The following is a 24,094-nucleotide window of genomic DNA, read 5'->3' as shown; positions in this document are numbered from 1 at the left end:
TAAAAAGCAGCATGCCAATTCTGCTGATATGGGACAGCCCATGAAGGTAACTTGTACGTACTCGCAGTTCCCCAGGGTTAGTTCCCCGCTCGGGAGCTAACATACATGTGATTTGCCCTTGTTCAGTGACTCCTCTGACTCCAGGAGACTATTGTAATATTATTTATGCTTCTTAGTCATCAAAGCTTTTTTTAATCCAGCTTAGGTGTGACATCTTGGGGCCAGGTGAATAGTGGGGTGGAAAAAAAACACGCATGTACTCTGCAGCAGGTCTTATCTTCTGCAATTCAGGCTTGATTTGAGTGTGCAGTCAGATGGAATGAGCTCATTCAGTATCTCAGAGATCAAGGACTTGGTAAATCCCAAATGCGAACATGTGACCACTTTGAATAAGGATGGCTGCCTCCCTGTGCACTAAGCACAACTACATCTTCATTTGAACTCTGCTCACATACTAAACTCCATCCAGATTTAGCTTCAATTTTCCTTTTTGCCACAGGTGGAAAGTTGGCTCTTGCATACATTGCTGAGGAAGTCACAGACATTAAAAACAGGGACCTGATTTCAACTATGTCCATTATGCAAATGCAATTAAGGTACATTATCTTAATTTGGTTTAAAACCTTTAAAACACCTTGAGCAACAAGCCTAATTATACTTTCTTCGTCATGTCTTGAGTTTCAAGCACTCCTTGCTTTAGTGTGGAATAAAAAAACTAACAAACAAGCAGAAAACCTTGCCATTAATATTTCTCAGATAAACAGTAATAATCTTTTACGCTTAGTTTGCCCATTTATCCCAAGGAAATGCTTTACAGAGTGAAGCCAAGATCACTTTACCTACCTCTGGGATGGAATGTCGCAACAGTTTAATCACACAGCAACACCACGCAACATTTTAGAATCAGGCACAAGAACAATACTAACTCTAATTGAAATTACTGGGGAATTAAGGCATGCAGAATATAATTACTCATACTGGACTTTGGCCAGTGCAAACTGGAGTACAAGCCAGGATGTGAAGTCCAGCCACCTAGCTCCTGCCAGAAGTGCCATGAGATCTTTAACGAACTCAAGTGGCAAGATCCCAGAGTGTTGCATCCTATATAATATGGCCTTTTAAAGAGAAAATAGCCACTGAACAAGTTCCAATTTTCATGCAGCTCTAGTGCTGAATAAAAAAAAAAGAAAAATCTTGCATCACCTACTAAACACAAACAACGTTCTCACAAAACTACAAGCTAAGTACTGATTTGGCAAACTTCAGTGTATTTAAGAACTACACACCAAGCATTATACCAAATTCTAGACAAAGTCTAATGAACCTCTTTAATCAAACTTCCTTGGGCCTAAAGAACATCAACATGATTCTTTATTGTGGAAATAAATCTATTGTAGTGAGTTCAAACTTCTTTTCAGCCTTGCAGACCGAAGTGCATTAGGGAAAGTAGAGCAAAACTATGATCATTATGCAGTCATTGTCTGGACAGATACCACAATCTCTATTGCAAATCACCACTGTGTGTAAATGGACATACTCCAAGTAGCAACTTTCCCATCATGTTTTCTGATGGAGCACAGCACTCCCTTATTCAAGCAGCCCTTTCAGTTTGGGGCAGATACCCCCATCGGTGGCATGCGGAGAAGCTGCTGGGAGTAAGAGAAGGCGAGGGAAGCTACTGGAGTTGTACAGTTGGGACCTGGGGCAGAGCCCCATCTTTGGCACTTCCAGCACAGTTTGTAACCACTGCATCAGCAACGCCCAATAATTAATCAGTCTGCTCTGTTTTTAAGTGGCCAGCTCTAAAGCAGAAGATGCAGTTTTATAATAGAGATAATGTTTGTCTAGTTTGGTAGATGTCCTTGGGATCTAAATCTAAAAAGAGTGCTAAGCATTATTGTTATTAAAGCAACAAAACATGTCCTAGTAGCAGATATAAAGGAGGGATTCTCAAAGCACAGAAAAGCATTAAAATAAGGTCACATTCCTTAGAGTCCCACGGGATCTGAAATACAGATGCTGAGAGTAGCTAGCAACTAATTAGTTGCAAGCAACTAATACATAGCGCAGTGTTAACACATAGATACACAAACATATCCTCATGTACACAGAGTTTGATTGTGTTTTTAAATATTTCATGTTGCAGGCCAATTATCATAAGGGAACTGATACGTAAAATTGCAGAATTCTTAATTATGCTGTGTTTTCTTTAACTCATTTCCATTTTGACCATGAAACTCTGTGGAGCCTTAAAACAATTCGTCAGTTACAGTAAAAGGAAATTGAACGATGGTGGAGGGTTTCATGCAAGAATTAAATCCCTGGCTGAATTCTTTGTTATGATGGATTAAAAAAAAAAATTAAAAGTATTTTTTAAAATAAAATCACAGACTAGCAGGAAATTTTTGCCATTGTATATATATCTTGCCAAACTTCTATTTTGTCTTCTCCCACTTTCTACCTTCCTCCACGTGAAAATATTACCTGAACGTAGGTGGAAGCAAGCCCAGCAGAGCCTGAGGAGTGCTGGTCCTGCACAGCCCTGGCCGAGGAAGCTGCCACCCCCAGGGCCCTTGGGTTCAAGGATGCCCTGACCCAGCGTGTGCCATGACCCAAACTGCAACCACCCACCCCTTCCCAGAAGGACTCACTGGGTTGGCTTTCATTTGTGATGAAAACTACGCCATACAGTTAACTGGCGGACAAGACAGCTTTAGAAACTGCAGATACCAGCCACCTTAAAATCTTGCAGTTTAAAATGATGTGAAATACAACTGTGTGAGCAGAACAGCCAAGGTTATTCCTGAGACCCCACTGCTGGCAAAGGGCAGCCAGGCTTCTCCTCCACAGCCAGCGTTCCCAAGTGCGTGACGGCTCTTACTTTCCCCCTAAGCCCTCTCATTTCTCTCCCCCTCCTCTGTGCCTACCCTTCTCACACCTCCTTTTTCATGCCTCTTTACCCGCCACTCTGCTATGCCTGAGACAATTTCCATTGCCTTGTGTACTTCCCCAGTGGCCTTGTTATCTTCTTCCCATCCTCCTCCTCAAGCCTCGCTGTGTTCAGCCAGCCTTCCACTGAGAATCTGCACTTTGCACCCAGAAAAAGTGGATAACATTTACAAAAGGATATAAATAACTCCTGTGCTAAACCTTTATTGACTTTCAATGGGATTTTGGATCCTTGTGGCTTTGTCTCCCTTTTTTTCTCCCCTTTTTTTTTTCCTCCCTACATCACCATTTTTTAATGGTACTGGTATAGTTAAAGTGGAATAACATCCCTAGTATGGGACCAGCTATACATATGCTTATATTGACACAGTGGCTTTCCACATAGGACAAGAGATAAGATGTGAGTATAAATCCCATATATGCCAAGTTATATATCTGATCTGCAGTGGAAGTTGCCGTAACACAGAGGGTGAAAGGAATCTGACCCATAAAGGCAGTATATCGTTACAAAATCTGCATCTACAGGGAACCATATCACTGAAGTACTACATGTTATCACAGGATGTAGGAGAAACTTGGTTTTCTTCCTCCCAAACTGATGTAAAAAACAATATCCAATACTGCTTCATAGGGGTTGGAAATGGATATATTATCTACTGTTAACTGAAAAAGTTAATGGAAAACATTGCTTATACTTTTTGTTAAATTCTGTATGTGCCAATATTATTTTCTATTTTCATATTATTCTATGTCAAAAAGACGAGATTAAATCCCTCAATAAAGCTACTGACAAAAAGGTCAAGTGCATTTCTTTAAAAATTAAAAAAAAACCCTGTATTTGTAAGGTATGCAGAGCTCCTGCTTTCTCTCTCCCTTAAACTCTTCTTTAAAGTTAATCACCAATCTTCAGTCTCTGAAAGAGGGGGTCAACCCTCTCAATATTTAGAAACCTTCACTGTTTTTTGCCTATCCTTCCTCTGCTCTTCATCTTCGCTTCCCCAAGAAACCTTCACCATCACAGGCATCCAAGATGAACCCCACACACTGCACGAACAAGAAATGATGCGAGTACTATGCAGCTTCACCTAAAATTGAAACATGCCTCTACATTTTACAGCCTTCAACACCTGATAGCACTAATAACACGGCAGCTAACTCAGGTGGAAGCAACACGAGAAAGAGAAGAATTCTTTTTGCAATTCAGAAAATTATAGGATCTTTTTTACGGGTGGATTTTTTTGATATAACTGAAATTGTTCAAGCATAATGGAAAGTGACCTCTTTCAGGTGTATAATTTTCTGAAAACTCCTTAAAACAATAGGCTTTTCTCTTCTTCACAAAAGGTAGTTATCCCATAATTGGCATGCAGACATGGAATTGGTATTTGCCAGCAGTAGAAGTTTTCTCAAATAAATTTGGTATGTCAGGTGCAACTGTGAATCTGTTGGATGATTATTATTTATCTGTTTAGTGCTGACAGAGTGCTGTGCCCAGTAGCTGCACAGAAACAGCCCTCTAAAGAAAAAAATTCTCATTTAGGGAAGGGCCAAATCTGTGAACCAAAATATCCAACATCTCCTAGGGCTGCCTTGGACATTTATTCTTGTCTTTAAATATGCAACTCTGCTTCAAACTGTTATTTATTTATAATAAGAAACTGGTAATATTTAACAGACATGTAAGAGTAGAGACACTTGAAATGCATTGCATTCATTGTGACCTTCAGCTGGAAGGAACTACAGAAAAACAACAAATTAATATTCTTTGCTGTACTCTTGTGCTTTCTGCTCATGAGTAGTCTGTGCTCACATGCTTTATATAGAATTTAAGTTTGTTAATACAAAAGAGCCAACAATGGAGAAAATCAAAGCTTCACTTAATAAAACTTACTTTGATGTCACTACATTTTCCTTCCATTAACCTTTCAACTGCCATAGACGTTCTGCCTATATGCATTAATTTGTCCGGCAAAGTGGAAAATTGCTGGCAGGGCAAGATCTAAAAAGAAACTATCAGATGAGATAAAAAGAGAAGATTTATGAAATTCTGCTTCACAGCTCCATGCACTAGAGCACTACAAACTGAAAACTTTGCAAATTAAGAGTGTTATTTATGGCCTTCAACTTCCATTTCACCAAAAGCCATCATACCTGTAGAGTTAAAAGTCTTGGAAACAAAAGTTCATAGATCAAGCCCAGAATCAGAGGTGACCATGTGAGGCACAGCACACTTGAAACAGAGTTGACAATGTGCTGCTTTTCTTTTAATCTGATGCTTGTTGTTGGAGTCACGGGTGGTGAACAATAAAAATCATGGAGACACAAAAAGACAAAGAGACTACAAAGGTCTTCATGAAGTTTATAGTTGGATCTAGCTTTGCCCAATGGCATTTGCTTTACTCTTCAGGTACTTCTCAACCTCTGTAGCCCTCATTCCTGGGTGCTGGAGTGCTCTGTCCTGTAGGATATCTCTCCTGCAATGCCACGACTCCAATCGGAGCTCCACATCAGTTGATGGGAATTTTACTGTCAGCTCAACCAGCCAGGCTCCAAGCAGAAATTCCTGCTCAGCCCTAAAGTTGGGCAGCTGGTGTTTTGGTTCAAGCCACAATCGAGTGCAGTTCTTTGTTAATACAACTCAATAAATCAAAGTTATACCTGGACCCTCAACTCTGCCGCTATGAATCAGTGTGATGCAATTGTAAACACTGTCTGCAGCTTCATTTTTTTCCTAGGGGAGATGGTGCACTCATCAATGTGCTTGGCTTTTCAAGCTTATTGCCTTCTCTGCTCAGGCTGCCCTTTAACATGCTCCATCTGGCAGATCGGTGGTGACACCCTTCCCCCCCTACGTGCTGGTAGGCTTGTGATGGCAGGCTTTGGGACGCCCTTCCTCCCACCGCTTGCCTCGAGCCAGCAGAAGAGCAGCCTGCTACTCCCTATTAATTTTCCAATGGGGAAAAAACATCTTGGGGCTCCCTTCCGAGCACATTCTGCTACTCATAAGCTGGCTTCTGCCTCACACAAAAAATTAACTCTGCCTCTGTAGGGTTTTTAAAGAAGCTTTAACCAACGTTTTTCTCCAGATGCCTCAGATCTGCTCACCAGATCTACCTTCCTGATTCTTTCCAGGCACTGCAGAGGAGACCATCTACCATGGGTGGGGATGGGGACACAATTAACCCATTTCATCTGCTACACCTGCACCCCTACCACCCCATCCTTCTGTCTGGAAAGGACTTTTTTCTCCTTTCCAAATATTCTACAGATTAAAAATAGGTTTACTTCCTAAATCAGCCATATCCATCTCCCATTTCTCTTTCTTAGTGTATTTCCAGGGTTTTCATATCAGAGTTCATTGACTCCATTTGCTTGTTTTCCATTAAGCAGCAATGCCGCATCATTCACCATTTTAATACTCAGACTCTTTATGATCCTTCTATAATACTGAAGTATTTTCCTTCCCATTTTAGTGAAGAGACATCAAATCATACAAAGTTTTACTGAACAAAAGTGCAACGATGAACTGAACCAGGAATTCACACATTGTAGTCCAAATCCTCACTAGCAAGCCCAGCCTCATCACATTCACAAGAACTGCTTGAACATTGTGAAGATGGGTATGGAAAGACATCTAAATAGACAACAAAAAGTCAACACAAATCTCTGGGACATGTAGTGGAGTGAAGGGCAACCGCAGTGTGAGTTTCATACTTCTCACCTGTGGCTGACAGCTAGCACTTTCTCAAAATTATAAGGGGGAATAGTTGGAAGTTTGCTCCACTTCTTTCTTCAGCCATAATAAAAAACGTTGCAACAGGGTAGAAATAAAAGATGTTGTAAGGCCAATCTTCACCTTAGAGTGTATGAAAGTGCAGACAGCCCCATATAATCTCTCTGTTCACTACAGCAAAGAAATAATTGGTAATTTATCAGAGCAGCATGCTTGCTACTAGAAAAACAGAAGTTTTCAAGAACTAACTATTCAATATTTGGATTCAGAAAGCTGTTTCTGATATGAACTGCCCTAGTGGTAACTAATGAAAAAAATAAAACCTTAGCCTTCAGCCTGTCAAAGAGACAGCTGTGACCTTAATTTGCCACAGAGATCTTTGATGAGTATGAAAGTATTTCCCTCAAATATCTTAGAAGGACAGCATACTGCCTAATGAGCTAGAGGTCTCAAACCCACAGGCACCATGGTAATTACAAAGGGGTATTTAATTATCTAACCCTGGCATCTAAAGAATTAACAAACATTGATAATGAAAGGAAACCAGAGAGGAAAGAAGAATTCATCGTCTAAGCCACAAAACGCTGGGAAAATCACTATAGAGACAGATTTCAATAGATTCATATCTGGTATTTCTAAAAGCTTACTGTGTACTAAAATGCCAGATGTTCACACATTATGGTTGTTATTACTGTTAACAGCATTAATTGGGAGAGAGAGGAAGTTAATCCAATTTAATTCAGGAAACTAAATAGAGAAATATATAAGAAAACTAATGGAAGTCTGTAACAAAGACAAATACCCAATGTTTTGGCAATCTGCGCATTTCATACACTATGGGCACAGTCATTCCAGAGGTGGCCAAACAAGAAAAACGTTCCTCTCTAGGAACTATTTCATTTACATTTGTTCACCACACAGAACAGCAAAAGAAAAAAACAACTCCTGATGTTTGGGGCCCTGCATGGCCTCTTCTCGCAGCTCTGGCAATGACGGAGCTTTGTGCATACCTCCACATTGTTTCACTTGTGTTATTTATTTCCTTTGGAGAGAAACTTCTGCCTTCTCAATGCCTACAACCACTGGTTACTTGAATTTCAGCACTCCGTCAAAAATAAAAGGCACCATTACATGCCATTACATGTAGACCCTGTCTCCTTGCAAACGTATGCAAATGCATGTGTACAACAAAGCAATTTACATCTGCCCAAGGCCTCAAAGTGACTGTATTTGCTTTGATCAAAGCTTAAAATGGGATTTATCTGTAGGGCATAAAAACAATGTTTGCCTTAAAGAAAACAGCAGTGGCTTTAGATCGCTGCAATGAGGCTGTTCTGTTCATTGTGGCATTGCTGTTTGTAATGCTGCTAAGGTTGCATGAGCATTTCCCTCATAATCCTCTGTATCCAGAAGCTTATAGCTTGCCAGTGAAACGTCTCTCCAACTTACACTTAGCATGTAAGACATTAATCTATCAGTTAGCCTTCTATTTCCTCACCAAATTATCAAAAAACACCCCACTCCAAACCCATGTATTTCTTTATAAATTTTATTTTATTATTAGCATCCACTGCTATTTTTGCAAGAAGCAAGCTGAATTCTCTCAAGATGTTTTAAACCAAGGCCAAACAAAGCTAAGTTTTATCTGGAAAACATTAATCTAAAAATAAAGGCCAGTAAATGTGTAACGTCACAAAAAAGAACATGCCTGTGATGCATTATTTGGTTCACTGAACGGTTGCTGCCCTCAAAAAAAACAAGCCGTGGAGCAAATATGAAGTAGTCTGCAGAATTTTTCCTTCAAATTCTGTCATTAGAAACAGATATAGTTAACAGTAAGTGAATAATTTGAAGAAATCCAGAAATCGGTGGTGATTTGATAACTGGCATGGAGATTCCCCAAGAGATTTTTACATCTGCCACAATTTTGCATAGTCCAAGAAACTGAAAAGATCTTCAACATCAGTGAATTCATCCTACCGACAAAGTCCAGCCACACTTCTTGGAAGATGTGTTTCAGCTGACAAACACTTTGGAAAACATGGGCTATTCTGCTCTAAGGGGTTCTGCAAGTCAGCTGGGAGGAGAGTTAACTTTTAACAAGAAGTCATGCAAGTCAGTCAATTAAAGAACTTTTCAAGCTGTTACTGAAAGTAAACTGAGGATGTTTCCAGGTGTAAGCTGTTATCTGAAGTTGCTGAGAGCTGCTCTAAAGCCAAGAAAAAAAAAACCACCTGACATCTAATGATTTTATACTGCATATTATCTAGATGCAAAGAGGAACAGAAGACTCTTAGGATAAGAGGTATTCAGTGTTAGCTGTTTCTTTTTGTCTTCAGCACTGAAAAGTTTCTTTCAGTCACCGTAAGCATCACAACACAAGGGGTGACAATCCTCATCAGGATGACACCCAGGTAAACCTCCCGCCCACCAGTAGTTACAACCCAAGGGTAGAATTTTGTCCCTTAAATATGAATCCGTTCATTAGCATTTCTAGCATCATCTGCATTTTGCATGTTAAGGATGTTATGATAAACAGGGAGGTTCAGCTACTGCTTAGTTAACTCTGTGCAACTGTTTTCCATGCATACAGGAGAAGACGGTTCACAGGCAGCAAACAGTAATTGCATATTCATAAGTATCTCAACACACAATTAATTGCTGAGTGGTGAAAAAGCAGTAATGAATAGAAGAGATTTCTACTTTAACACTGAACGAAATACATATTAAGCGCACGCTGCACGTTACATCACCAACAAGTATACTTGGCTTCACACCTGCCACAAACTCATCTTTGCATCAGAATTCCAAAAGCTTTAGTTGCTTAATAAAAAAAGAGAGATAGTGTGTCCTTCTTCATTTACCACTACTGCAATCACATTAGATCTTGAACTCACTCATAATAACCGTAAGTGTTGGAGTCTCTTCTTTTGATGTTGCCTTGAAGCACGGGCAAAGTGCAACACTATCATATTGCTTCCCACTTAGGCGTTCAAGTAACTTAGCTATAACCTAGCAAAGACAAGTCTTCTGATGGCTTTGACACTTCCATTTTCACCTTCTCGGTTTTGATGCTTCTCATCATTAAATTAACAGTACTCTGTAATTGTTGTAAAATGACTGCCAGCAACAGAGCCAAGGAAAATGACTCCATTTTTGTATTGACCTCATAGAGCAATTTAATTGGCATGCGATTGTCAGGCCAGATGAGTTTCTGTTGGATCAAAACCTACATCCAAATACGTGAAACCACAGTACCTTTCCTTCCAATCATATTTGGCCCATGTACCAGCTTTCTCAGGTTTTCATAGTTAGATTTCCTGCAAAGTTTAACAATCTACGTGAACACAACGTCCAGTGTCAGTATCCTGATGTTAGTTTCCAAATGTCCAAATTTTTTGTTATTCTTAGGATCAAGTTTTAATTATACAGCTAGAAAATGTGTTTGTATTGAATTTATATTGCTCCTAAATTAATGCATACAAGGAAAGATGTTAGCATCAAGATTTAGTACTTTTTAACCTTGAAGGTATGCCATATAATAGGTATTGATTTTATCTTTTTTATTACACAGAAAAAATAATAAAATATGTCTGCTGGTGAACTGTTATACGACAGAATAAATGGTTAGCAGTGTATGTTATAAAATAGCACGGTGACACCACGTATGTTTGCTTTAAAAGCTTATTATAAAAATCAATGATGATATACATCTTGGTTAGGCTCATTTTTTCTAATTAAAGAGACAGTGTCAAAAAGAGGTTTTCAGTAGTTCAAGCTGTAATTCTTATTTCTCTTCATCATCTGTAATATTTTCTCTTACTGAGGAGGCCTTGGCAAATAATATTACTCTATAAAATTTTGTTCATTTCCACTCAGAAATAATTCTGTATGTGGCATCAAGATTAATGTTGTTCTTTTATGTATGATCATCATAACGTGCAATGCTTCAGATTAAATCCTCTGGTTTTCCTAAGCAGACTCTAAGGGTGAAATTCTGATCGCCTTTAAGTCAAAGAAAAATTTCCGTTCACCCCAACAGAGCCGGATTTTACACCCTGAAGGTACAAAAGCTGCTTTTCTCTCCTCCAAGAATGCAAGGAGAAACCAAGGGGAATAACTCAGTGGAAAGCAACATAAAAGAAAGCTGGCAGGTTCTCCTCTCTAAAGGGATCCCTCCCAGCAAAAGAGAAAAGAGAAATACCTTGGGAGAAATGCAGTGCTCTTTCTATCTCCTCTGAAAGTGCACGGAGACAGATTTAATTTTTACCTTAAGCAATTAAGGTGATCTTCAAGGTTTTAGAAGCGCACACTGGCACCCGAACATGGTTCATCTCTAACTCACAAAATACCCCTGTGGTGCAGCTGTATCTGTTGCTACTTTCCTCGGCGTACTGCAGCAGTTCTAGGATCCAGCTTTTAGAGACAGGGTTCATTTATATCCCTGTTGGCAGTTAACAGGTACATAACTTTTATAGAAAGCCCTTCCTGTACCTTAAATATCCTTGAAACATTTTTGTTGGTAGTTGCCCCTTTTAAGCTGATTGGTCTTCAATCAAAATGAAATATATCAAAACTATTTTGTTATTCACCCAGAAAATTCACTTTCAGGCACAATCATCTTTCTTTCCTGAATTCCACCTAATTTGTTAACCTGTTTCTATTATCGAACTACCTGTAGATGAATGCTATATTCCAAGGCAGAAAAAGGGTCTTTGCACAGAGGGAATATTACTTCTCTGGCTCTCAGACAAAACTTCATTGGCATTTCTTGAATCTATTTTAAATTGCAAGCTTGGACATTCATAATACCCCACTCATTAAAGATCTCTGCATAAAACTGATTATCAGACATGCCTCCTCAGCAAATGTGTGGATGGTACTAAATTAAGGGGAGGGGTCAACAAAAAGAGCTTCAATCCAGAGGGGCTTTGATAAGCCTGAAGATAGAGTCACAACAGAAACCTCATGATCCTTGGTGAAGAGAAATGCAAAGTTTAGCAGCTGCCACGGACTAATCCCATGCATGAGCACAGGCTGGGAATCACTTGAGTGCACAAGCAGCTTTGCTGACAAACACCTGGAGGTTTCATTAGGCAGCAAACTGAATAGAAACCAACAGTGGACACCCACCACAAGTAAGGGGAATCACCATGTGGGCGACATTAGGAGTTTGGGAAGCTACTACTCCCCTCTGCTTGGCACCAGTGAAGCTACAACTGGAATATCATGTTCACTTTTGGACCTCCCCGTTCAAGAGTGATGCTTGGAAGCTGACAAAGGTCCATGAAACTGCTCTCAAGGTGGGTCAGTGACCTACAAAACAGATCTGCATGAAGAGACGAAGGGAGCCAAGCTAGTGTGTCTGGAACTATGAGTGGACCTAGTGGCAACTACAACTACTGTAAAATCTAACACAAAGATGACAGCCAAATCCTCATTGGTATTGGCAGAAAATACAACAGAGGGGCAACAGCCACAAACCCGGGTGGGAAGGTTCAGACTGGTCATTTGCAAAAGCAGCATGGGCACACGTTACCAGAGAGGCTGTGAAATCTCTCTCCTCAGAGGATTTCAAGACTTGGCTTGACCAGGTCATGGCTGACCTGGCTAGTGTTTGTGATCATCCCACTTCAAGCCTGAGGTTAGACTCAAAACCTCCAGACTTCTCTCCCAACCAGCACTTCCATGATTTGAAGATCACTTGTCTATGGTGTCCCCTGTGACTCTTCTGTTTTCATACTGTTTACCACATTTCGTTTCTGCTGAGTTTCAGGTGGTACGATGCAAACTGCTACTTCTAGAGAAAGAAAGGTGAAGCCATGTCAAAGTCTCCTGCCCGCATTTCTAACCTGTCCCCATCTGTTCGTATAATTTTCTTTCTTCCTCATGGAGAAAGGCATTTTAAATTTTTCTTCTTTTTCCACTCTCTTCCTTTTCAATTCATTGCTAGGCAAGCCAAAAACACAAAGAAATGCCTGCAACAGAACAGAACCCTCTCTTACAAGTAAATTCATTTCTGTATTAAGACACAGCCTTCCTTCTTTTGAGAAACAGCAGCCAACAGAGCCAGTATGTGGTCAGACCCCTCACTGACTTTTTAGTGTCTTTAGTTTCCTCTCAGCTTCTGAAAAGGAAAGCAGATCCTGATCAAGGGAATCAGAGAGGAAAGCCAAATGCAGTTCTCTATCAGCTCAGACTGCCTTAGCCCTCCTGGGACCTTGGTATCAGGCAAGAAAGTCAGGAGCTTAAGAAGCCTTCCTATTTCATCTAGTTTCCACTTTCCTGTCTCCCCATATTCTTTAGATATCAGTCTGACAATATGGATAACTAGAGTGACCTATACAGACCTTTCAGATATATTTGGAGAGATCCAAATGGGAAAAAAGAAAGTGCTGTCTCAATTGTCTTAAAATACCTTTTATGAGAACTTAAAACCACAGGCCATGCTTCATTTTGTGTTACTACCATTTCATACTACTCTCAGGTTACCATATGGTTTGCACTCAGGAAGCTCTTACAATAGTCTTGCTAAATCATATTATACACACGTATTAATACTCTTTTGAGAGTATAATGATTAAGTTTATAAAGGCAATACATTATCAGACATAATTTTAAAATATCAAGTCTTATATATAGCAGTATTTTATCTTTTTCTGAACAAAAGTGTACCTGGTGGAATACACAGAAGCATCTTGCAAAAAGCATAAAGGTATCTGTTTTAGAATCAGAGGTACAGGAAATCTGTCTTTTATCCTTGACTGAGCCTCAACTACTTGATTTAACCTTAGCAAGCATCACAGTGTCAGCTCATAACCTATTTCCCCTTACTCCATCTCCTAAATCTGAACATTCTTGAGGCAAAATTCACAAGTGTTGAAGGTTTGGAGAGCTTCAGGAATGGGAAATGCTGTCATTAGGACTACAAGCCATGTTTCAGTGTGTACTTTCTAGGTTTTGAGAGCTTACTTCCTCCTCCTGCTCTTAAATCTTTGTTGTGAAAAGATTGTGACTAGGAATGATGAAGTGTGTGAACTAAGGGGATTGTAGTGTCCTTAAAAGAAGAAAGTGAAAAAAATGGCATGGCATTCTTTGCAATGGTTATCATCAACAGCCATCCTTTGTGCTTGAGCACTCACTAAAGCATAAAGTAACTGCAATACATCCCATCTCTATTGATTCAGAAAAGAAAGGTAATTGATTCACCCTCAGGATTTCCTTTAAAAGACACCGGGTAAGAATTATCTCTCCTATATCACAACACAAAACACACTAAACAAAGCTACTTGAGATTTGTATACTGACATCCATCACTGGAATCCCCAAGTTCTTTTAAAGTATAATTGAGAGTAGACAACTACGTTTTTGGGGTCGTTGCAGGGTCTCTCTCCCTCTTTCAGGGTAAAACCCTCCACTTGCAGTATTTGGGAAAGGGTTGGCTTGGAGTAAAGGAGGGTTTGATATTTTGCTGATTGACTCGAGTTCGAGGCTTAAAAAGATACAGCAAAATGATCAAAGTAAACACGGAAGACTAAATAACATCAGGTAAGCCCTTTTCCCCTGCTTCCCCCATCATAGGTTCTATTTGCATGCTTAATTTCAGTAAAACTTCTGCAAAAAGAGATTATGCCAAAGTGCTGAGGCACATGCTATGTTCATTGAGCCCTAGGTTACACAAAGACTCTTACTCAGCAAATGCAGATCCAATGCTACCATGATAATTTATACCAAGGACTTGACTTTTAAACCTCCTGAATTCTCCTTTTCTGTGGATTTGCATATTTTTAATGCATCCTGGCATATAACCTATAAATGTTGGCCTTATTTCTGAAACGCTGTCAATTCTCCTGCTATATATTACAAAATGTCAATCACATGATAGGGATGCCTTGCTTCTAGCTACTAGCACTTGTAGCTACTTATAAAACCTATTAGACACTAGGACACAAAACTATCTGATAAGATTTGAAAATTGGACCTGATGGAGTGGAACTTTATCTAACATGGACAAAGAATAAGGAGAAAACGGCGATGCTACTCTACACCCTCCAAGAAATTCTTTGTTAGAGATTTAATGAATTGTTGTAGCGGTAACCACAAGAACCAAAGTGAGTAGCTCCTTCCCACAGTAAAAATAGAAATCTCAAAGTTATTCTGTGCAGAACAGCAACTGATAGCCAAGAAACTGCCTTCCATAATTTATGTGCTGTTTCTCTAGATGAGCCTCTTCACTAAAATATTTTTACTTTTAATTTCTGACAAGTAAAAAAAAGAAGTGCTGAGCACTCAGACTGGCAGATTGCCTGAATGTACTTAGAATCCTTAACTGATCTCATGTTGTCACCTGCCGCCACCTTCCCACAGGGGAGCAGATGTCCCGAAACAAACAGTGCTACTAGAGGGGGAACATGAAAGTCAGGTGAGACACAAAAGGCAGCTCAGAGCTACCACTTCTCAGGGGACTAGAGCCCGACCACGCAGCACTTCTGGAAGATACGGTGGTACCCTGTCCGACAAGAGAGAGGAACTGCAAAGGTGTGTACGCCACAGTCCATTAGACCTTGTGGATGCGAAAATAAAGGGAAATACTAGCCCAGACTTGCCTCCAGATGTAGCTAGAGCTGAGTGATGGGTGAGGAATATCTAACGTACATCAGTCGCTTTTCCTTCTGCAAATTGTCTGTGAACAATTCATGAGCGTCTTGACTTTATCACAGCAGACACTGAATATTACCTGAGATTAGCCATTAAATACTTTCTGTGAATACTTCCTAGTCTGTGACATGTTTCCAAGTATTTGATTGTATAAGATACCCAAGTGGATTTGGTAGAAACATAAGTCACACGGTGTATCTGTTCCTTGACTGAAAAAGACAATCTCAGAGTCAGATTTCTAGGGTGAACAGTCACAATTACCCTTCCAAAATGTTCCTTCTGGAAACATTTTTCAATCCTCCTATCTCAGTGCTAACTGCAGCCTGAAAACCTACTGGCTAGTACGTTTATAGATAATAAACGTAAAAAGAAAATAAACAACTAAAGCTGATTCACTGTCATATCTAAAAGAACATTTGTGCAAGCTTACACAGTCCTGGCAACCAAACCAAACCCAGGCAGAGTAGCTGCCTTTGCAAAGCACACCTATGACTGATTTCAGCTGCTACGCACGGATGCAGGGACTTTAACCTCTTTCAGGCACCAACGCAGGAATGATGCGTAGCTAAACAGCTTACCTAGCTCCATGTTTGGTGTGCGTGAGAAACTACCGAAAAATTGTGATTATCCTAAATATGGTATCCTCAAAACACATACGCAGCAAATTCCTCCTTTCTCTTTGGACCCTGCAAGTAGGAGAAAAATCCAGGTATTTTTTGTAGAGTACTGGAACTCCTGCAAACCCTCTTTGAAGGCCACAGAGAAACCATACATTTTAATGTCTCCAATGTGCTGAAGCATTCCTCTTTGTTACCTGGAAATAATAAACCTACTGCGTACGTTAACTGTGTGTAGGCTATCTATGGCACACTCCAAGCGTGCATCTTAGTAGGTAGGGATAAAATACCCATGGTAAAATAAGACTTCGAAACCCACATGGAAATGCTGGCTAGAGCTTGTCAGCAGTTTATATAACTCATCTTCCTGCCTTATAGATGATGCATATCATTAATGAGCAAATATATTTGCCTGTAGACCAATACCTGAAACTCCTCAGCTACAGCAGGCATGGGAACAGGCCCCAGATTTGCTGTTACAACTATAAATCTGTCTTTGGTTGAGCTTAATCATGCATTAGCCATTGCACAGTCTAAAGCTTGGCTCTCAACATTTTCAGGCTAATCAAGAAGACAGTGGAGTCAAAGCATTAATAGTTCCTCACTGCAGAGAATACCATAAGGCACCATAATTCACCCGACGCCGCACAGTTGAGAGCAGTGAGGGAGACGCTGATGACTGCCCATGCATACTGTTGTGTACAACCACACAAAACAAGACTGCTTGGGTGAGCAAAAATTTCATCAAAATTTAAAAAATGGTCGCCCTGATTTTGGCTTTTCGATGTGTACAAATGATAAAGGGTGGATGGACACTTACGAAAAGGGGTGTCAGCAACCATAAAGTCCCTGCGTGCACAGCATCCTACCTCTGTGTTCCAGACACATGGGCAAATTTGCACCTCTGAACAAAGGCTAGTGAACACCATAAACACACCTGCCTGGCAAACTGTTACATCTGCAAGAACAATTTGTACATCTAATTATGAAAAAGACTAACAAAAAAATATAAAATCTTTTTCTGTGAAAACAACACACTTTCTAGAATTGCTATGCTGTACATGTACTTTTGCCCAGCTATTTTTTAATCTACCCTCACTGAAACCCAATCAACTATTAATTGTTCTCCTCAAGCTTCTAAAAGGGCTTCACAGACCCTCACTGTGAATTATAACAGGCTGTGGAAGGTGTAAGGCTGTGCAAGTGCCCATCCCAGGTCCTTCCAAATGTCAGAGATCCCCATGTTTCTAGCTGCATTGCGAAGAAGTGCACAGTCCACATAATTTTTAAGAGAATGAATTTTCAATTACATAAATAATGCATAAGAAACATACACTTTGCTTGCTACCTTATGGGAGAGCCGTGTTTGATACACATACACATTAAGGCTGCAGGGTCTAAACTTGTCACCAAGGCAGCAGTCTGGGATGGATAATCAGCTCAATGTACAGAGATGAAATTCCCAACTACTCTTCTCTTAACATTAATGAGAATTATATAGCAAAGGTCTGACTCCAAACAAGCTTCCCAGAGACAGCTAGTCTTCATCAAACTGGAAGCAGACACATACCAGTGCTGTGCAAACACAGCCAGGAGGAAGCAAGACAAGAAAAACTTTAAAAAAGGAATTTTGTAGAAAAATGGCTAATCATTCCCAGGCCCGAGTGAAACACAATAATCCCTTACTCTGAATTATTTTACCTCCCAATGGAGCTGATGAAGGAAAGCAGAATTTGAATGCTTTGGAAGATTTTCTACTGCCAAATGGAATGTAAAATCAGTGACTTCAGGGTAATTTTGTCAGGTTTGAGATGCCATGGCCAGGAGCTATCCAACTGTTCGACAAAACAGAGATTAGTTCTCATAGCTTTTTACCTATTTTTTTTTCCCTCTCTGCGATATTACATTCTGTGTGGGGACATCTGGTCCCACTGTGGGAAGGTGATAGAGTTGCCTCGCATGAGGCGAGGTGGTTCGGAAAACCTGCCAGCAAGAAGGTCTGCTCTCCATCGCTGCTTTGTCAGGGAGGTGCGGGACACGGAGTGCCGCGTGTTTTCCCATGCAGAATTGCGTTGGGTATGAAAAATGGCTGCGTGTCACCTATTACTCTGTGCAATTAATCACTGGCTGAAAAAGATAGGGCACTAGTTATGCTCCAAATGACATAAATGCATGACTGTTTAACTCTTTTGGACAAATAGGTCCCTTGGTTGAAAATGGCCTTCCCGTTCATAGCCAGGTACAAATAAACACGCAAAATACACAGCTAATCTGTCACCCAGGGAGTCACATGGAGCTTAAATGCACTGTCTGACAACCATTCACCTACAGCAGACAACACCTCTACCAAGCGGCTTCAGTTCTGATCCCCTTTTACAAGGGATGTTGGATCAACATAAAAAGCAGTCTGCTTCACCACTTGCTTCTTGTTTAAACAAATAAAAGACACCAGAGTCAGGTCCAAAATTTCTCCTCAGTCCAATCCCCCCTGATTCTAGAGTGTGACTGCTTAAATTGTTTACCACGAACTGTTAAAGTGGCATTTCAAAACTAATCATGATTGTTTTGAGACAGTCCAGAATACAAAACCCTCACCATGGATGGGAATTTTCCCACTCAGGTCCTGCTTTGGATGTTCCCAGCCAGCACTCCAAGTCACATCTTCATCTGACCATACCCAAAGTTCATCATTTGGTTCCAGAGCTTTGGGTTGCATCCAACTCTTAAATTACTACCAGTTTGATATCAAAAACAAATGCTGTCTGTTTGGCTACTAATTAGTCAACAACGATGAAAGGAAAAGAAAATAAAGCAAAACTTCTCTTCTCTGACAAGCTGTCATAAGGATATGAAGAGCACTAAAATAACAAGTTAGCTCCTCTAGAGCACACAAGACAACACAGCAGCTCGTTTCAAAGCATGATTCATACCGTCTCGCAAAGGAGCAACCTATGAGTAGATAAGTATCACTCTGCCAAGGAAACAAGAGGCATGGGAGAGTCCAAAAATCTTCCTAGTCACAGCAGATCAGCTATTGGAGAGATGGTGAGAGAAGACAAAAAAAAAAAAAAAAAAAAAAGAAGCCATTTGCAGCAACAGTGCTGTCCAACGTTGTAGCCGCTACCAGCAAGATAATGTGATTAACGGACAGCTTTTAGAGGTTTAAGAAAATGCTGTGACTTAAAGCAGTCATTTTGTGAACAGTAACAGTGAAAGGAATTACATATCCCACTAAGTCCACTGTGGGTAAGTTGAGTTCATAAATTTCCTAAACCTCTTCAACGTACATTCCTAAGACATCACCACTCCATGCACAAAGGAGCACAGTGTATATTATGCTCATTAAAACCGGTTCCCTGAAACAGAGGCTGGAAGAAGCCATCCTTTTGCCTAGAGAGCTCAGCAGCTGAGCAGGAAAAGAAGGAATGCTGCTGGCATCTTTTCTCCTCTCCACTCTGAGCTACCACATCCCACTGCAGCCTGCTGCTGCTCGGTGTCCAGCCAGCAGGACTCATCATGCCACTTCATGTGGCACAGAGGAGAACCGAGGCCTCCATGCTGCCAAGAAAACGCACAAAAATCAATCTGCCACACAGCAGCAACCGTGAGACCGGGCAGAGGAAGCCAGAGCAGTTCAGCGTGTCCCACAAAGCACAGATGACAATATTTTGCTCATGTCGGTGGGCCTCGCGTCCTGCCCTGAGCTCCCTAGGAAGGACCCAAAACGCAAAAGCTTCCCGGCCGCGCTGGCTGCATCACTCCTGGCTCTCATTTGTGAAGCAACCAGTCCCCTGCACGAGAGTCTGAAAAAAAACCAACAAGTATACACCAAGAAAACAACAATTCCAGAAGAGTGAATTCCAGGCACATTGCAAGGAGGCGTTCAGGGACTTGGCAGCAGAACATGTCTGATTCAAGGTCCTGTGATAAAAGTGAAACGAGCTCACATCTCACTGTTGTACATGCAGTTTATGAGCTGACATATTATTTTACATGGTACACTCACTCCATCCCAGATGAACATAGAGCAAATAAGCCCTTGAAGGATTCCTGTGAACTGTACAAATACTGGAATCAGATATGAGCAAGACACCAGCCTTCAGAAATGCAGATTAGGAATCACACACATCTACACAGATTAAAACCCACAGCATTCAAAAGAAGCCACTGTGAACATATCTGGCGAGCAGGCACATACAGGCTAATGCACTACATTTTTTCTATGAAATTATTTCATTGGTTTGGGGTTCAGCAGTTTGGGGATCAAACGCTTCCAGATTTTCCAGCTCCTTTGGCAAACTCCCAGACTGTTTAACAGGAAGGGAACAAGGGCTGGAGGGAAGCCCCTGAAGCTCTTAGTGAAAATTGACTGTATTTTATATAATATGAAGCATACTGCAGTTTCATCTACTACCGTCCTGTAAAACACATTTAGTTTACAAAAGCTCAAATTCTCTTTTATCTTCTGTAAGTGGTAGAAAAAAGCCTTTGTTAATCCAGGTGTTAAAACACTCTATAGCTGCCAACTAGACAGCAACAGGAAGAATACAGATGAAATAATCTTATCTTGGGTAAGGAACTTCTACTGCAGTCAGGACTAAAAACAAACACCTTCTGGGAAGTCATCTGTTGACAGACATTCAGAAGTTACTGCTGACACTCAATTTGAGATATATTCAAAGAATTTCCAATAGGAATCATCAAAAACTGTTTCTTACCTGACTACCTTATGTCAATATTATTTTAATTTATATGACATACTTTGTAGTAAGCTTCATGCTGAAACCAAACCTGATGTAACATATAGCTGCTGCCTTTGGGAGAACAGAGGTAATGATTTCTTACCAAAACATCATTTTTATATGACATTTCATAAGCAGCCAAATGCACAGCTAGAAAACTAGGACTGCTGAATTTCCATCATTTTGGAGAACTTAAGTAGAGACTATTTTGAAGTTAATATAATATTGACTTTCCAGCACTGATGATTGAACTGTTACGATATAGTAAATGATCCACTGTTAATATTTCACCTTTCTTCTGTGCCTTTAATTTTTAAAGGTACCCAAAGTTAAAGGATACGTGGGTGCAGAAACAGGGATTGGGACCCATAAGGCTTGTGTTATGCTCTTGACTGCAACCTTAAATCTTTGGGCCGAGCATTGCAATAGAAACTTTTTCCTGCTCATATCAAAACTAAAGCATATACATCATTACACCTTACAGTAGCTTGATTCACAACACAGGTATTCCCCATCTGAATTATGATAAGCTAGATATATTTTATTTTTTAAAATCACTAGTTTAGTTATTAAAAAAAAAAAAAAAGTAGTCTTCAAAATCTGGTTCAAGTCTTTCATTGATCTCAGGTTTGTGGGCCCAGCTGCATTACTTATCTGTGCAGATCCTTATGTTTTTGGTGAATAATGAGTATTTTACATTCCAATACTATCCTGAAGAGGTTTTTTCTTCTGAGATAGTGTTTCTGGCAAATTAATAATTCAGTGATGTTTTCATGGTGGTTCTTTCACCTTTATTTATTGCCCTGACTGGAAAAGACAAAATTTCCCTTTGGAGAAGGAAGACTAAGAACATATCATTTAAAACAGCTGTCTCAAAAAAAAAAAAAAGCAATATTCAAGTTTCACTGTAAATTTTCTGCTTTAAATTACCTTTAGCGCTTCTGGTAATTTGTCTGCACTATTTAGGGGTTATATTTTTAAAAGTAATGATAATGGTAGAAAATGTCAGGATCTTAGGTAAACAAGGTTTTAAAAAGTATCACAGAAGTGTAATAAAGACCTATTCCTTCATATTTCATATTTACTTTTATTTATGTGTTTTCATAACTTCAAAGAGGCAAGGAGTTGCTGCACAGCAGCTCTGGGAAAGTTCATGATATTGGCAGCAAGGCTACAAACCGACATTAACTGGTAACCTATTTCATCTCCTAACCTGCTTCAGCACACAACACTTTTGTGCACACCTCTGACAGCCCATGAAATACTGTGCTGTATCAGCACCATAAACCCTTTTCCATCCCCTCAAAAAAAAGCAAAATAAAAACAAATTGTAAGAAATGAACAATTATTTCTCATGGAGATGAACAAACACAGACTTTCACAAAATGACACTGTTCAGTCCTCTGAAAATGGAGTTTTTCCAATGTTGTTTTCCAAAAATACAGTTTTGAACTGAAATGAAAAAGAGAAGCAAAAATACTTCTCATTTTTTAAAATTCTGTTTCCACAGTCTTATTCATACATTTTGCCAACTCAAAGAGCGAACAGAGTCCCTCTTCTCAGTGTGAAGCTGGATACATCATTAATCTAAAAGTAGCTAAGCGCTCTGACCAAGGACGACTTCAAATTGAGAAAGCATTGGCTGTCAAAGAAATCTTCCCTGTGAAATAAACCTCCTGAGGTCCGATGAATGTAGACACTAACTTCAGGAAATTCAGCAAGGCTTTGTTTCTTGAAAACATCCCATCATTAGAAAGATGGACCACCTGCACCTCCGTATGCCTCCAAAGCTCTGCTTAAAATCAGCACTGTCAGTAAATTAAATTGGCTTAATAAGGTGAACTTTTACCCCAAAAGAAGTGGAAGAGTTTCTGTGAAGTCTTTCAGGGCGATCACTGGAATTCAAGGTTATATCCTGAAGTTTCCTCAAATAACTTGTGGTAAGAGCTGGTATAAAACTTTAAGAAATATGAAAAAAAGAAACATCATCATAGTACTATAGAAACCCTGCATGACACAAAGGTTCCACCCACACTGCGCTTGCTGATTTCTAGCATTTTTATACCAATGCCTGTCACTAACACCCTACTTAAAATAGCCCATTCTGGTAATACCGCAGCTACCATAGCTCCATTCAACTCCTCTCTTAAGTGTCAAGAGAGAAAACAAGTTAATAGTGACTACAGATTATTTTTTTTAAAAGTGTACAATAAAATACATGAGTATGATATGTGTAGGAAAGGTGAAAGCAGATGGATAGTAAGCAACAACAGAAACAAAAGAACAGGTTTCTAACATTTAATGCAGTGCCCTACTAAGACGCTGGGACCTAAAAGGGTCCATTGCGAAGGGTCAGAAAGTATGTCACTTCATTGGGCCACTTCTGTTTTTAGGCCCTCTTATGAGACTGCTGGTAAGCACAGCAATTAATGACACCTTTTTTAGAAGATTTCAGGAAAGGAACAGTGCCCGGGGAACTGGAGGGAGGCAGCACGCCCGCTGCCATCAGCCTATGAGCAGCATGTGGGCTGCTGTTGTCAGGAGTCGGAATTTGAACTAGGCATACAGAACCTAAATCAAGAATCACAGAATGGTTTGGGTTAGAAGGGACCTTAAAAAATCATCTAGTTCAACCCCCTGCCCTGGGCAGGGACACCTTCCACTAGCCCAGGTTGCCCAAAGCCCCGTCCAACCTGGCCTTGAACCCTTCCAGGGAGGGGGCAGCCACAGCTTCTCTGGGCAACCTGTGCCAGTGTCTCACCACCTTCACAGGGAAGAATTTCTTCCTTAGATCTAATCTAAATCTGCCCTCTTGCAGTTTAAAACCATTACCCCTCATCCTATCCCTACACCCCCTGATCAAAAGTCCCTCTCTTCCTTCTGTAGCCCCTTTAAGTACTGGGAGGCCGCTCTAAGGTCTCCCCAGAGCCTTCTCCAGGCTGAACACCCCCAACTCTCCCAGCCTGTCCTCACAGGGGAGGAGCTCCAACCCCCCCAATTATCTTCAAGGCCCTCCTCTCCCATGTTAACACCTTTACCTAATGCTTGCTCCTATCTTTTCTTCTTTGCAAAGATCTTTTCCAGTGGGTCACGTGTCGATACACAATCCAGGTAAGAAGTGGGGTTATTTCCACCTACACCATTCTCTATCAGCTTCTGTAGACAGCTTGAAGAGGTGAATAGGCATCTCACAGTATCTTCACAAATACTTTTAAGTGCCCATCTAAGCTTTCAGTGGGATTTATAGTTAACTCATTTAATATTTTAAAAATATACGTCCCGTAAACATCTGGTATTCTTTAAATTCTGGTCCTGAGTAACTATATTAGCTGATAATTCTCAGTTACATAGGACTTCACTGCCTAGCATGAAAGTTTCCTCCCTATAGATTTCGC

General features: G+C 40.3%; 1 protein-coding gene across 9 annotated transcripts in view; it reads right to left on the bottom strand.

Moving 5' to 3' along the window:
• Positions 1-24,094, bottom strand: part of DAB1 (DAB adaptor protein 1) — a 475,330-nt gene that overhangs the window by 388,352 nt on the left and 62,884 nt on the right. The window lies entirely within an intron of this gene.

The sequence above is a fragment of the Strix aluco genome, chromosome 8 (assembly GCF_031877795.1).
Source record: "Strix aluco isolate bStrAlu1 chromosome 8, bStrAlu1.hap1, whole genome shotgun sequence".
NCBI classification, from domain to species: domain Eukaryota; kingdom Metazoa; phylum Chordata; class Aves; order Strigiformes; family Strigidae; genus Strix; species Strix aluco.
This window is presented reverse-complemented; position numbering and strand designations above follow the sequence as displayed.